We start from the raw sequence: 11399 nt of genomic DNA, 5'->3' as shown, positions 1-11399 counted from the left end.
AAATAAATAAATCAAATATTATTTTTAGCGAGATGTCCCCTTTCATTTGGCATGCCCGATATGGCTTTACCGTTTGAGTGCCATTAATATTCTATAAAACTTATATATAAAACCGTTGTTGTAGATATGCATTACCTTCACAATTTCTTGTCCTGTAACAGGTTAAGGTTTAATTTTGTTTAACGTCCTTTTAACAGCTAAGGTCATTTAAGGACATGCCTTCGTGTGTGTAGTGTATGCGAGCTTGCGTGTGTATGCAGGAGACAGGGTATGTTGGGGTGCTTGCCTCTTGTGATAGCTAGGATTTGATGCTCAGTCACTGAAAAATCATGCCGAAGGCATTCCGCCCGGTCTCATCATACTGACAACGGGTGAGCCAGTTATTGCCATTCCCCTAAATGTTAAACGTTAAGAAGGGAATACAAACTACCATTTGTAAGGACGTTTTTATGTCCCGGCCTGGGTAGAGAACCCATTACCTTCTCCACCTGGGCGAACGCTCAACATTAAGGCCAAAAATGAGGTGTCGGAAAGCAAGGCGTTAGAAAAGAAAAGGCAATTAGAAAGTCCCATAATATTTCAATGGGCGCAACACATTTATAAAGGTCGCTATTGCGTCCCCAAATATAGGAAACCATATATTAGTTGCTTCCTACGATGCAGTGGGTTACAGCATGTTTATTCATTTCCCGATCCCCCACCTGCAGTGGTGTTCTGTAACACACTGTACTAGATTGGTTACATTGTTAAAAAAAGCGAAATGTTTACAGCTGGTTTGGTGTACATACTGCCGAAGACACCCAGCAGGACACCCAACTCGGTCACATTATACTGACAACGAGCGAACCAGTCGTCCCACTCCTAAATTGCTGAGCGTTAAGCAGGAGTAGAAATGTCGCAGCCAGAGGACAGAACCCAAAGCCTTCCTGAAAGGGGCGAACGCTCAACTAAAGGCCAAAAGTGAGGCATTGTCAAGGGAGACATTAGGAAGACGAAAGTTGTTTTAGAAAGAGGAGAAAAGATAAAATCCCAAATTTAGTCGCCTCTTACGATCATGCTATGGTGGCAGCAGGTACAATTCTTATGCCCTACCTGCAGACATGACTTTAAATAAGGCAACACTCTAGATTTATTAAGTACTACTGGTATACATTTATAAAGTTTAGAGTACTAATAAAGCGAATAGGGAAATATCTACTTTGTTTGAATATTTCTCTTTCCATATTCAAACATATAGGCAGATTTCTAGCAGCAGCAAGTTGCATGTCACCAAAAGACTGGCTGTGACAATATTCAGTCATGGCAGTGGACAGATCTGCTGGAGGATGTGGGGAAGGGACTGATCAACCACTCTAATTAAATATGAAAAGTTACCTGGAGTAATCAGCATCTCTGAATGCTGTAGCCAAACTGTTTTTTTTTTCAAATGGACTGAAAGGGTTTGGGTAAATCCCAAATATAATTTGCTGTTTTTAAAATGAGCTTAAAATCCCAAATGGTACAATTTCTGTTTTAATGACATGTGTAAATTGAACAGAACAGGCATATGAAAAATTACAGAAATTAAATCGTCAATTAAAGATGAAAAGTGAATTGTTTTCTCAATAACTTATTTTCTAATCTATATTTTCGGTTGACATTTACAACTTTACTCGCTTGAGTACACTAACATACAAGAGATCCCAGAGGGATCTTGGCACCCACCTTTGTACCATCTTCATTAGTTCTTTGTCAGTTCGATCTTTTCTATTCTTTCCTCTAATCTGTTTGATCGAGTCATGTTAACAGTAAATGCACCTTGAGGTAACTTATGATCTAAACTTAATACTGATGTGTATGAAAGCCAACCTTTAAAGTGAGTTTGTCATTTCACATATTTACTAGTACAGTACTTAATGTGAAAGAAATAGAATCGATCATTGCAATATGAGAAAGATCTGTTTAGTTCTTCTTTTAATCCATTTTGTTTTTATGATCAGTCTCAAAATATAACATGCACAATGCGGGATCAAGGGGAACCTACATTCAAAATTTGAGAAGTATCCCTCTTCCCGAGAAATAGCGATAACAAACTTTTACTATCAAAATCCAAGATGGCTGCCTGTCGGCCATGTTGTTTATCCGATCAGTCTCTAAAACTGCCCTGCACAGCTAGGACCAAGGGGAACCTACATGTAAAATTTAGGAAAGATCCATCTTGTTCTTCCGGAGAAATAGCGGTAACAAACCTACACAATCAAAATCCAAGATGGCTGCCTGTCGGTCATGTTGTTTATCCGATCAGTCTCAAAAGTTGCCTTGCACAGCTAAGGACCAACGGGAATCTACATATAAAATTTGAGAAAGATCCCTCTGGTACCTCTTGAGAAATAGCGATAACAAGAATTGTTTAAGGACGGACGACGGACGGACCACGGTCGCAGGGTGATTTGAATAGCCCACCATCAGATGATGGTGGGCTAAAAATGCATACACTTTCCAAACATATAGATTGGTGGTTCACGTACACATATGGGTATATCGTATACACCACTGAGACACTAGACATCGATTAAATATCTCTCAATCTTAAGTGAATTTAAAGGTGCATGACATCCTTTATACGCTATAAGTATAATATACAAATATTAGTTATATGATGATATTTAATTTGTGAGAGTTTCATACTTATCCCACAATATATTTTTCCTTAAAAAAAAATGTTCTGTGTTTTTGAGTTGTGTTAAGGAGGTGAAAATCCGAATATACCGGGGACCAAAAACGGGCCTTATAGACACTAATCCTTTGATTGTGAGTTAAAGATATTTTAGAAATACATATGTATATATACATATATTCGCACACTTACATTCTCCCTTTTCAAAATGTACACATCATCATAACATCAAATCATATCATTGAAATATCATTATTAGATTATCATCATAATGGCATATGGATTCCTCTGGCTCCAAGTCCCAAATTGGACATTCTGGCAGATACATGTCCGTTGTTAGAGTGAGTAGAAAACTCAGGCTAAATTACATCAAATCAATTTGAAGATTTGATAAATCTATGATTAAAAGCCCATGTGTAATTGTGTGATCTGTAATATTTTACATTCACACTGGTCTATCACATGAAGTGGTCAGGTAAAATGCAGGAAACACAAAGCCAAATAAAATTATAATTGCACAAGAAGTGCATTACACTGAACACATATTTGTGACGCAATGTGTATATAATGCATATATATGACCTAGGACATGACATCATGTCATAGGGTTAAAATTAGGGTGTAATTATGTTATGTAAGTTTCTGAAATAAAATATAATAATATAATATGAATTTACAATCAATGTCTAAATATTAAATACTTTATGGTATTAATATATGTGGATATAGTTATACGTTTACACGTGTCCGTAAACTTAAACATTGTATTTTTTACTTCATGGAACTGTCTCCGTTCACGGTGTGAATGTTAAATAAACTGTCATCTTTGTGTACACATGTCTTTGGGTTAATGTAAATTAGCACAAGAAGAAACCCACACATATACTCCTGTGACACTATGCTGCGGTATGGTATGTCAGTTAGTGGCATGACTATAGCTCTTGATAGGACGTCAAATCATGTACAACCAATTCTAGCAAAGAAAGCTGCAGATCAAATTTTATTTTTCAAATTTCCCTAAGTGAAAAACAACCCGTTTAGCAGGGCGGCTTAGACGGAACAAAAGATTGACATTTGAATGTCACATCAGTGAATATCAGGAGAGCAAAACATATCCATTGTGTCTTTTTGTGACTTTTTCAGCTGATGTCCGCGCTTGTATTCGCTCTGATTCTGGTTACCCCGGGCATCTTTGGCGTGAAAACCATTGGGTTTGGGTACAAGGGATGGTCGCCCATCGGTCAGCTGAACTGTTTCACAGCCATGTACGATATCAGCTTAGTTGGATGTGTGAAAGAATGCCAGGCTCGGGTTCACTGCCGACATCTCGTGTATGACGTCAGATTCTACCTATGCCAGCTATATGAGAGTGAGCCTGCCATTGACACATTGCTAGCACCAGGTTTGATAAGCCATCCAATATCATACTGGGGACATGTAAGTAAAGTAGGGTTTTTTCATTGAAATATATTTCCCTTTGGTTCAAAGGTTCAGTTTTAATATGAAAAGGCAAAGCCGGAAAAGAGCGTAGCGTTTGCTCTCTGTTATTTAGTGATTCAAAAAGATTTAAGAGACACAAAAAGACACCAGCTCTTATGAGCTTTTTTGACCGTCATTTATTAAGATTTCAAGGTCACTTGAGCTGAGCTTTGCTCAACTGATCTATTCTGATTGCTTTCCGTCCGTCGTTCGTAAACTTTTTACATTTTCGACTTCTTCTCAACAACAAGAAAAAGGATTTTTTTTCAAACATAATAAGAATCATCCTTGGTAGATGAGGCTACAAAACTGTAAAATTGGGATTCCTACCCCAGCCCCGGAGGCCAGGGCGGGGCCCCAAAGGGAGAATTTATGTAAATTGTAAATTTCAGTACCCCTGGGCTATCAATTCTCCCTTGGGGAAGGGGTTTAGTTTGGTTTGTTTAGTTTAATTTTGTTTAACGTCCTATTAACAGCTAAGGTCATTTAAGAACGTGTCTCCATGTGTGTAGTGTATGCGTGCCTGTGTGTGTTTATGTACGAGACATGGTATGTTGGTGTTTTTGCCTCCTTGTATAAGGCGCTAGGTTATAAAAGGTAGATAGAAGTAGAAAGAAAGATAAAGATCCCAAATATTGCAATGGGTGCAGTAGATATAGTGGACAGCCTCCCAAACTACACACACATACACTACGCGCATGCATCTTGCACACAGGGGAGGCCGTCCTTAAATGACCTTAGCTGTTAATAGGACGTTAAACAAAATCAAACAAACAAACCAGAACAAATCCCCGATTCTGCAGGGGGTTCAGTTTGAGTCGCCTCCTACGATACATGCGGTGGGTAGCAGCAGGTGTATTCTTTTCCCCGATCCCTCTACTGCAGGGGTGGGTGTAAAGTTGACAATAGTTTATATAGGGAAATAATACTTTTGGGTATGTTTTGTCAATATTCAGCAGGAAATTATTCAAACTTGGTTGGAATGATTATGATGCCAGATGTTCATTGGATGGTATGAGAAAATCATATCCTGCCTCATCCCAAGGTGCTGGAGGGTTGGGGCCCAAAATAGAAAAATGGTTAAAAGTTCAAAAATCTTCTCCATCAGACTTTGTTGTGTTACAAACAAATACTCTTCATGGATAGAAAGGTCCTTCGGCATTAATGATAATTTTTGCATAGACAATTATTTTTACATTTTCAATAAAGAACTGATGATTTTTGTTGTAAAACTGGTATATCTTTATGTCCTGTAACATCCTTAAAACGTTTTACAAATAGATGTTACTGATAAAATCATTCGATGGTTTTGTTTTGTTTTATATTGTTTAACGGCCTATTAACAGCTCGTCTTACATATGAACTGGGCAGCCAATTAGTAAACTGAGTGTACGGCGAAGGACACGAGGACGAGGAGATACCAGCTTAGATAAATAAACAACCCATGTATACTGACCCAACTGTTTTTGCTTGGTTATTGGTCCTTAGCTTCAAAATGGCATCAGTTGATAGTTATAACTGATACGTACAAGTCATTCGTATTCTGATGTTTGTAAGGATAATATATAGCATATCTAACAAGAGGCCCAGGGTGGGGGGTTCGGGGGCGTGTGTCGCTCAGCTGGATATTTAAACAATCATTGCAAAATATTCTTGTCAAATATTGTTATTATACGGCAAATATTTCCAAATAGTGTATCTGTCTCTCAGCAACACTCTTGCATTATTGGGTCTCATCCCTCTGTATAATGTGACCGAGCGGAATGCTGTAACACCCTTGAATTATTGGGTCTCATCCCTCTGTATAATGTGACCGAGCGGAATGCTGTGCTGGGTGCCTTCGGCATGGTATTTCACTGAGATAGCATTGTAAAATTGGCATCAGGTCCGCGCTTTCACAAGGAGGCAATAACCCCAACATACCCTGCCTCCAGCACTCATACATTACAAACATGGAGACATGTTCTGAAATGGCCGTAGCTATTGATAGTACGTTAAACACAATAAAACCAAACCAAACCAAAAGTTTACATAACGAACCTGAAGACATTTCCTTATATGACCCTAGATGATAGAATTAATGCAACCACACCAATGCAACATTAATTGCACGGATAAGATGGTTTGTGGTGTTTTTTTTGATGTCCCCTAAGCAGAAAACGCTTTCAACCAATGATTCGTCCAGGGTCAGAGGGAGCTTCAATACTCGCGTCTAACGTGCAGTGTGATAATTGTAAGCACATTCGTTCCTTGAACATGCAGGGATTACTATTATATGTCCAGGCCTAGGGGAAGGAACCAAGAATTTCAACAAGGGCGAACATCGGGTGTTGGCAATGTTGGCGTTATGGAATAAAATATAGAGATACAACTAAAGCTAGAATAAGAAACTGCTAGATCCCTGTGGTTTCAATAGGACACACTTCACACAGTATCGCTGCCAATACTCGTTTTTAAAACCCCGTACAGTATATGTATTGTATTTGTTATTGTACTGTTTGACAGATTTGGCTGGAAGACAATTGCGTCAACACGACATGCCCGACTAACAACGAGTGTACTTCAAGCGGTCTATGTATTCCGTCGGGTAAGGAAACGTACAGAAGACTCGGGTCCCACTAAAATTCTATAAGTAAAGGTGAAATCTCAAACTCGTGTAAGGTACATCATGGGGTGCCTTTTCAACTTACAATTAATTATGAACAATTTGTATTTTCCTGATATGCGTTAAACCACCCTTCATATCGAACAACCATATCAGGAGTCATTGTTACCAGGCGTCCTCCGAAACGAGGTTTCCGTGCGATAACTAAAGATCCCTTGGGTTGATTGAACACAAACTTAGTACACATATTGCATACCTATGAAACTCAGACAAGTTCGCATTTCAGAAGTTTACGTGCATTTTGGTGGATTAATGCCCCTTTTATTGCCAAATAAGGGCACTGTTTAGTAAATGAAGAACCATTTTATTTTTTAATCAATTCCTTTCAAATTTTTCACGGAAATGGAAGAAGCAATACTGTTCAACATATATTACGGATATTTTCTGTCGAGTTTCAACTTTCCGCGTTTTGGCATATCTGTTCACGCGATAACTCAATCCAAAACACTTTTCTTACTAAAAGCGCTGAGCAGGAAACACATCAACTCCCGTGGAATTCTTGTATATAGGTATAGATAAGGCGTAAATCATAGCCTAGGATTAGAATTTCGGGTCACAGTGTTGGGTGATCGCAACAACTGGTTCAGCCGTTGTCAGTATAATGTGATCGGGTTGAATACTGGTGTCTTCAGTATAGTATTTCAGTGGGACTCCATTACACAGGACGACCTGTTGGGGATTTAATATTACAATATCAAAACTTCAACAGTTCTTTGTCAGCCTATGCAATTAGATAACTGGTTGTGGCTTTACGTCAAGTCAATAGCTAAGGTAAAACGGTCTCCACAGATGATGGGATCACTTAGGACCACTTAAAATGAAATGACATAAACAGGCCACGATCTGTGTGTTATTTGGATTAAGCCTCTTTTGTGCCACTGTTCTGGCAGTTTCGTGGGTTTGTTCTGTAGTTCATGTTAATGTTCAATGTGCACTATTTTACTTAATTAATAAAATACTTGTTTCAGAATGCAGCAACCCGCCATCGGTGATGGGTGCCGTGTTGAGTTCCACGTTGCGGGGCATAGGGTCGTCGGTACGGTATCACTGCGACCCAGACCTCTATATAGATGAAGGATGGCCGCTAGTCACGTGTCAGATGAACGGCAGGTGGTCTGATTCCGGAATGTTTTCCTGTCAAAGTAAGTTTTCAGAAATACTATGCATCACTACTTTTGATACAATAAATGATATTATACAATGCTTCGATCCTATGTCTACTTTTACATACGAATGCAAGGTTTTAACGGGGAAATAAACTTACTATAACAATAACATAAAGGTTTCATAAAAGACGATTTAAGTCTTTAGCATTTAGGGTTGTCAATGCGCTAAATTCCCTTCTGTATATTTATTTACAAAAAGTTCCTTTTTAAGATAACTTGCTTGTCAATTATTTCAAAATAAGGACCAAAAATGTTGGTCACGACCTCTGACCCATGACTTTAAGAGCTTTATCAATAAAATAATTGCAGTTTATACTATAAAGTTATAAATCAGCTAATTCCGGATTGGGCCAGTTATTAGTCCTTGGTCTGTCATATTGGTCCATACTTGTATATTGTTTGCAATAATAATATAGAAACAAAAATAAACTTAAATCAATTCAACAAATTTAAAACAACAAATTCAAAATATAGCTCAGTTGATATCTTCCTGTGAACTAGATATGGCTGACTGTACTTCTTTCTGGAGAGGCATTACATTGATAAAGTTCAATAATAACTTACAGAGAACGAAACGTACCAGAAGGGAATCCAGTTTTGATGGTCCTATCTCAGCCGGATCCCTGTGCTTATTATTTGCCACCTTCCAGTCCTTAAATATCTTTAAGTCACTCTTGATTTAATATTGAGTGTTCTGGTTTGCTTGCTCTTTGATCAAGCTGTCAAGAAGGATACATCCTGAAACCGTTCAGTTGGACAAGCAACACCTTCGGTAGTATTATCATGTTTAAAATTGTATTCGCCGTCGTCATTGCATAATAATAGTAATTATATACAACATTTATTTAGCGCCCTATATAATTTGTAAAATTACTCTAAGACGCTTTACAACATATGGATAATAGTAATAGTTATAATTGTGAAAACAAACAACAAAGGCTTGCAATCACTTTCATACATTTAACAAGCAATGTGCACATAATTGAACAAATAAAAGGGGGGGGGGTATTTACATGACGTCTTTGCAAATATTCTAAAATGCAGACGTGAAGAGGTGAGTTTTTATGTCCCTCTTGAACTTGGCCAGGGTATTTGACTTCCTAAAATCAGATGGTAAGCTAATCCACAACGCAGCCGAAACCCTCCCAAAGCATCTGTTTCCGTAAGTCACAGTACGCGATTTTGGGACACACAACAAAGATTCTGACTCCGACCGCAGTGATCTTGACGGCTGATACAGGGTAACAAGTTCATGTAGGTACTGAGGAGCTGTTCCATTCATTGCCTTGTATGTGTATATCAGAACTTTGTACTGCGACCTGTATCGTACAGGTAACCAGTGCAACGAATAAAGCGCAGGTGTGATGTGCTCTCTTTCGAGTACGAGTAACTAGCCGTGCTGCAGTGTTCTGGACCCTCTGCAGACGACTAGTTAGTTTGTCAGATATACCACAGAGCAGGGCGTTACCATAATCCAACCGAGAGGTAACAAGTGAATGCACCAAAATCTTGCATGCATCTGCAGTTAGAAACTGCCGAATACAGCCTATGTTCCTGATCTGGTTGTAAAAGGATTTGGCAATAGCGTTCACTTGTTTCTCCATGTTCAAAGAACCGTCAAAGTATACCCCTAGGTTTTTAACAGTTGGAACAGTCTCAATAGTTCTGGCACCAACCTTGAGCTGGACAGTCATTGTTTGCTGACCCTTTGGGGAAAAGACGATTAGTTCCGTCTTTTCCTGATTAATTTTAAGCATGTTGGCGTTCATCCAGATACTGATATCTGTCAGACAAGCTTCCAGACTTTCTGAGACTGTAGTCCAACTGTCCTATGGTTTTATGACCATGTAAATGTTTGTGTCATCGGCATAGCAATGATAGCGAAGGCTATAGCGACGACAAATCTCTCCAATCGGTTTGGAGGACATACAATATTTTCGTTGTCCCAACACTGACCCTTGAGGAACCCCGAAATCTAGTACTTTGTCATGTGAGGTGGCAGATCCGATGGCAACACACTGGCGTCGTTCACTCAGGTATGACTGTATCCAGCATAGTGCGGTATCAGTCACGCCATAAGAGTATTCCAGACGTTTATAAAGTATGCCATGGTCGATGACGTCAAATGCAGCTGACAAGTCCAGCATGACAAGCACCGCTCGTCACTTGTTATCCAATGCAGAAGCTATATCACTATGTACACGTAGGAGGGCCGTCTCAGTAGTGTCCCATGCGTGAGGCCGATTGCATGTTGTCATGGAGATGAACCCCTTCTTGAAACATAATGGAACCTTTGACTCAACCAATGATTTGTTCATGATTGCGTTAATCAAAGGAAGCAGTGCTTCAAGACATTGCTTTAATAGGTCTGTAGGCAGTGGATCAAGCTCACATGACTTCGATTGCGAGGTCATGATAATGTTGCGCAACTCGTCCTGGGTTGTTGGTGAGAGCTTTGTCAATGGTTCACCATCAAATGCAATGTCAGCAGTCATGACAGAGATGTCAATGTCAGCAGAGGTGTTCTCTTCGGTAATATTTTTCCTTATTGAGCTGATTTTATTCAGAAAGTAATAATATATCATTAAACAATGTTTGACTTAACTTGCTTAACACTTCGTGTCTAGTAATGTCATTCATTAAAACTGCTAGCATGATTTCGCCTTGTTTTGCGGAGCTGTCGGATGCTTGCTCCATTGTTTGTTGTCGTCAATGACGGATTGCTGAAGGTAAAGGTCGTTATCGGTCTCGACACTGTGTGAAGTCATCGATGATAAGTATAGAAATGTTCCAAATAATATGTAGTGCGTTCGATTGGCGCGTTATCGATATTGGCCCAGTTCATACCGTATTGGCCCTGTTCGTCGACCTCGGGGCCCATAGTATACCCATCGGCTGTTACCAAATGTCTCGGATACCGTACTCGTTTCCGGAAAAGTGCACACTTTGTCGGTTTTAATTTAACCTAATCTAGATAGCCCTCCAAGCATTCATTTTTGAAAGTTGAAAAGTTCCATTGGCCCCTGTCAAACCATTTAACATTTAAACCCCATTCAAATACTCCTTCAATAGGCCTGATGGGAACCTTTGGAAAATTCTTGGCTAGCCAATCACAATAAACTGATGAGACCTCGGCCCCTGTATTATAAAGCACTATGGTTCCTACTCCATTAAAGTTTCACTTTACAAAACAGGGGTCACCAACGACCTTAACTAGTTTCTTTGCAGTATTTGGGGATACTGTGTAAACATGCCTTTGATTTTGACGGCAGATACATCGGACATACCTTTCTCCGAAAGGACCTGAAAAGACGTGCACTAACCTTATGCTAGGACCAGTGCCCCTTCTGACAACTTATGGAGCAGTAGCTCCCTGTTTTGCACCCAGTACATTTCAAAATAATAGTCATTAAATTTTGTCCACAGTTAGCAC

This window comes from Mizuhopecten yessoensis, unplaced genomic scaffold (assembly GCF_002113885.1).
Source record: "Mizuhopecten yessoensis strain PY_sf001 unplaced genomic scaffold, ASM211388v2 scaffold4419, whole genome shotgun sequence".
Taxonomy (NCBI): domain Eukaryota; kingdom Metazoa; phylum Mollusca; class Bivalvia; order Pectinida; family Pectinidae; genus Mizuhopecten; species Mizuhopecten yessoensis.
The sequence above is the reverse complement of the archived record's forward strand: the minus strand, read 5'-3'. Positions refer to the sequence as shown.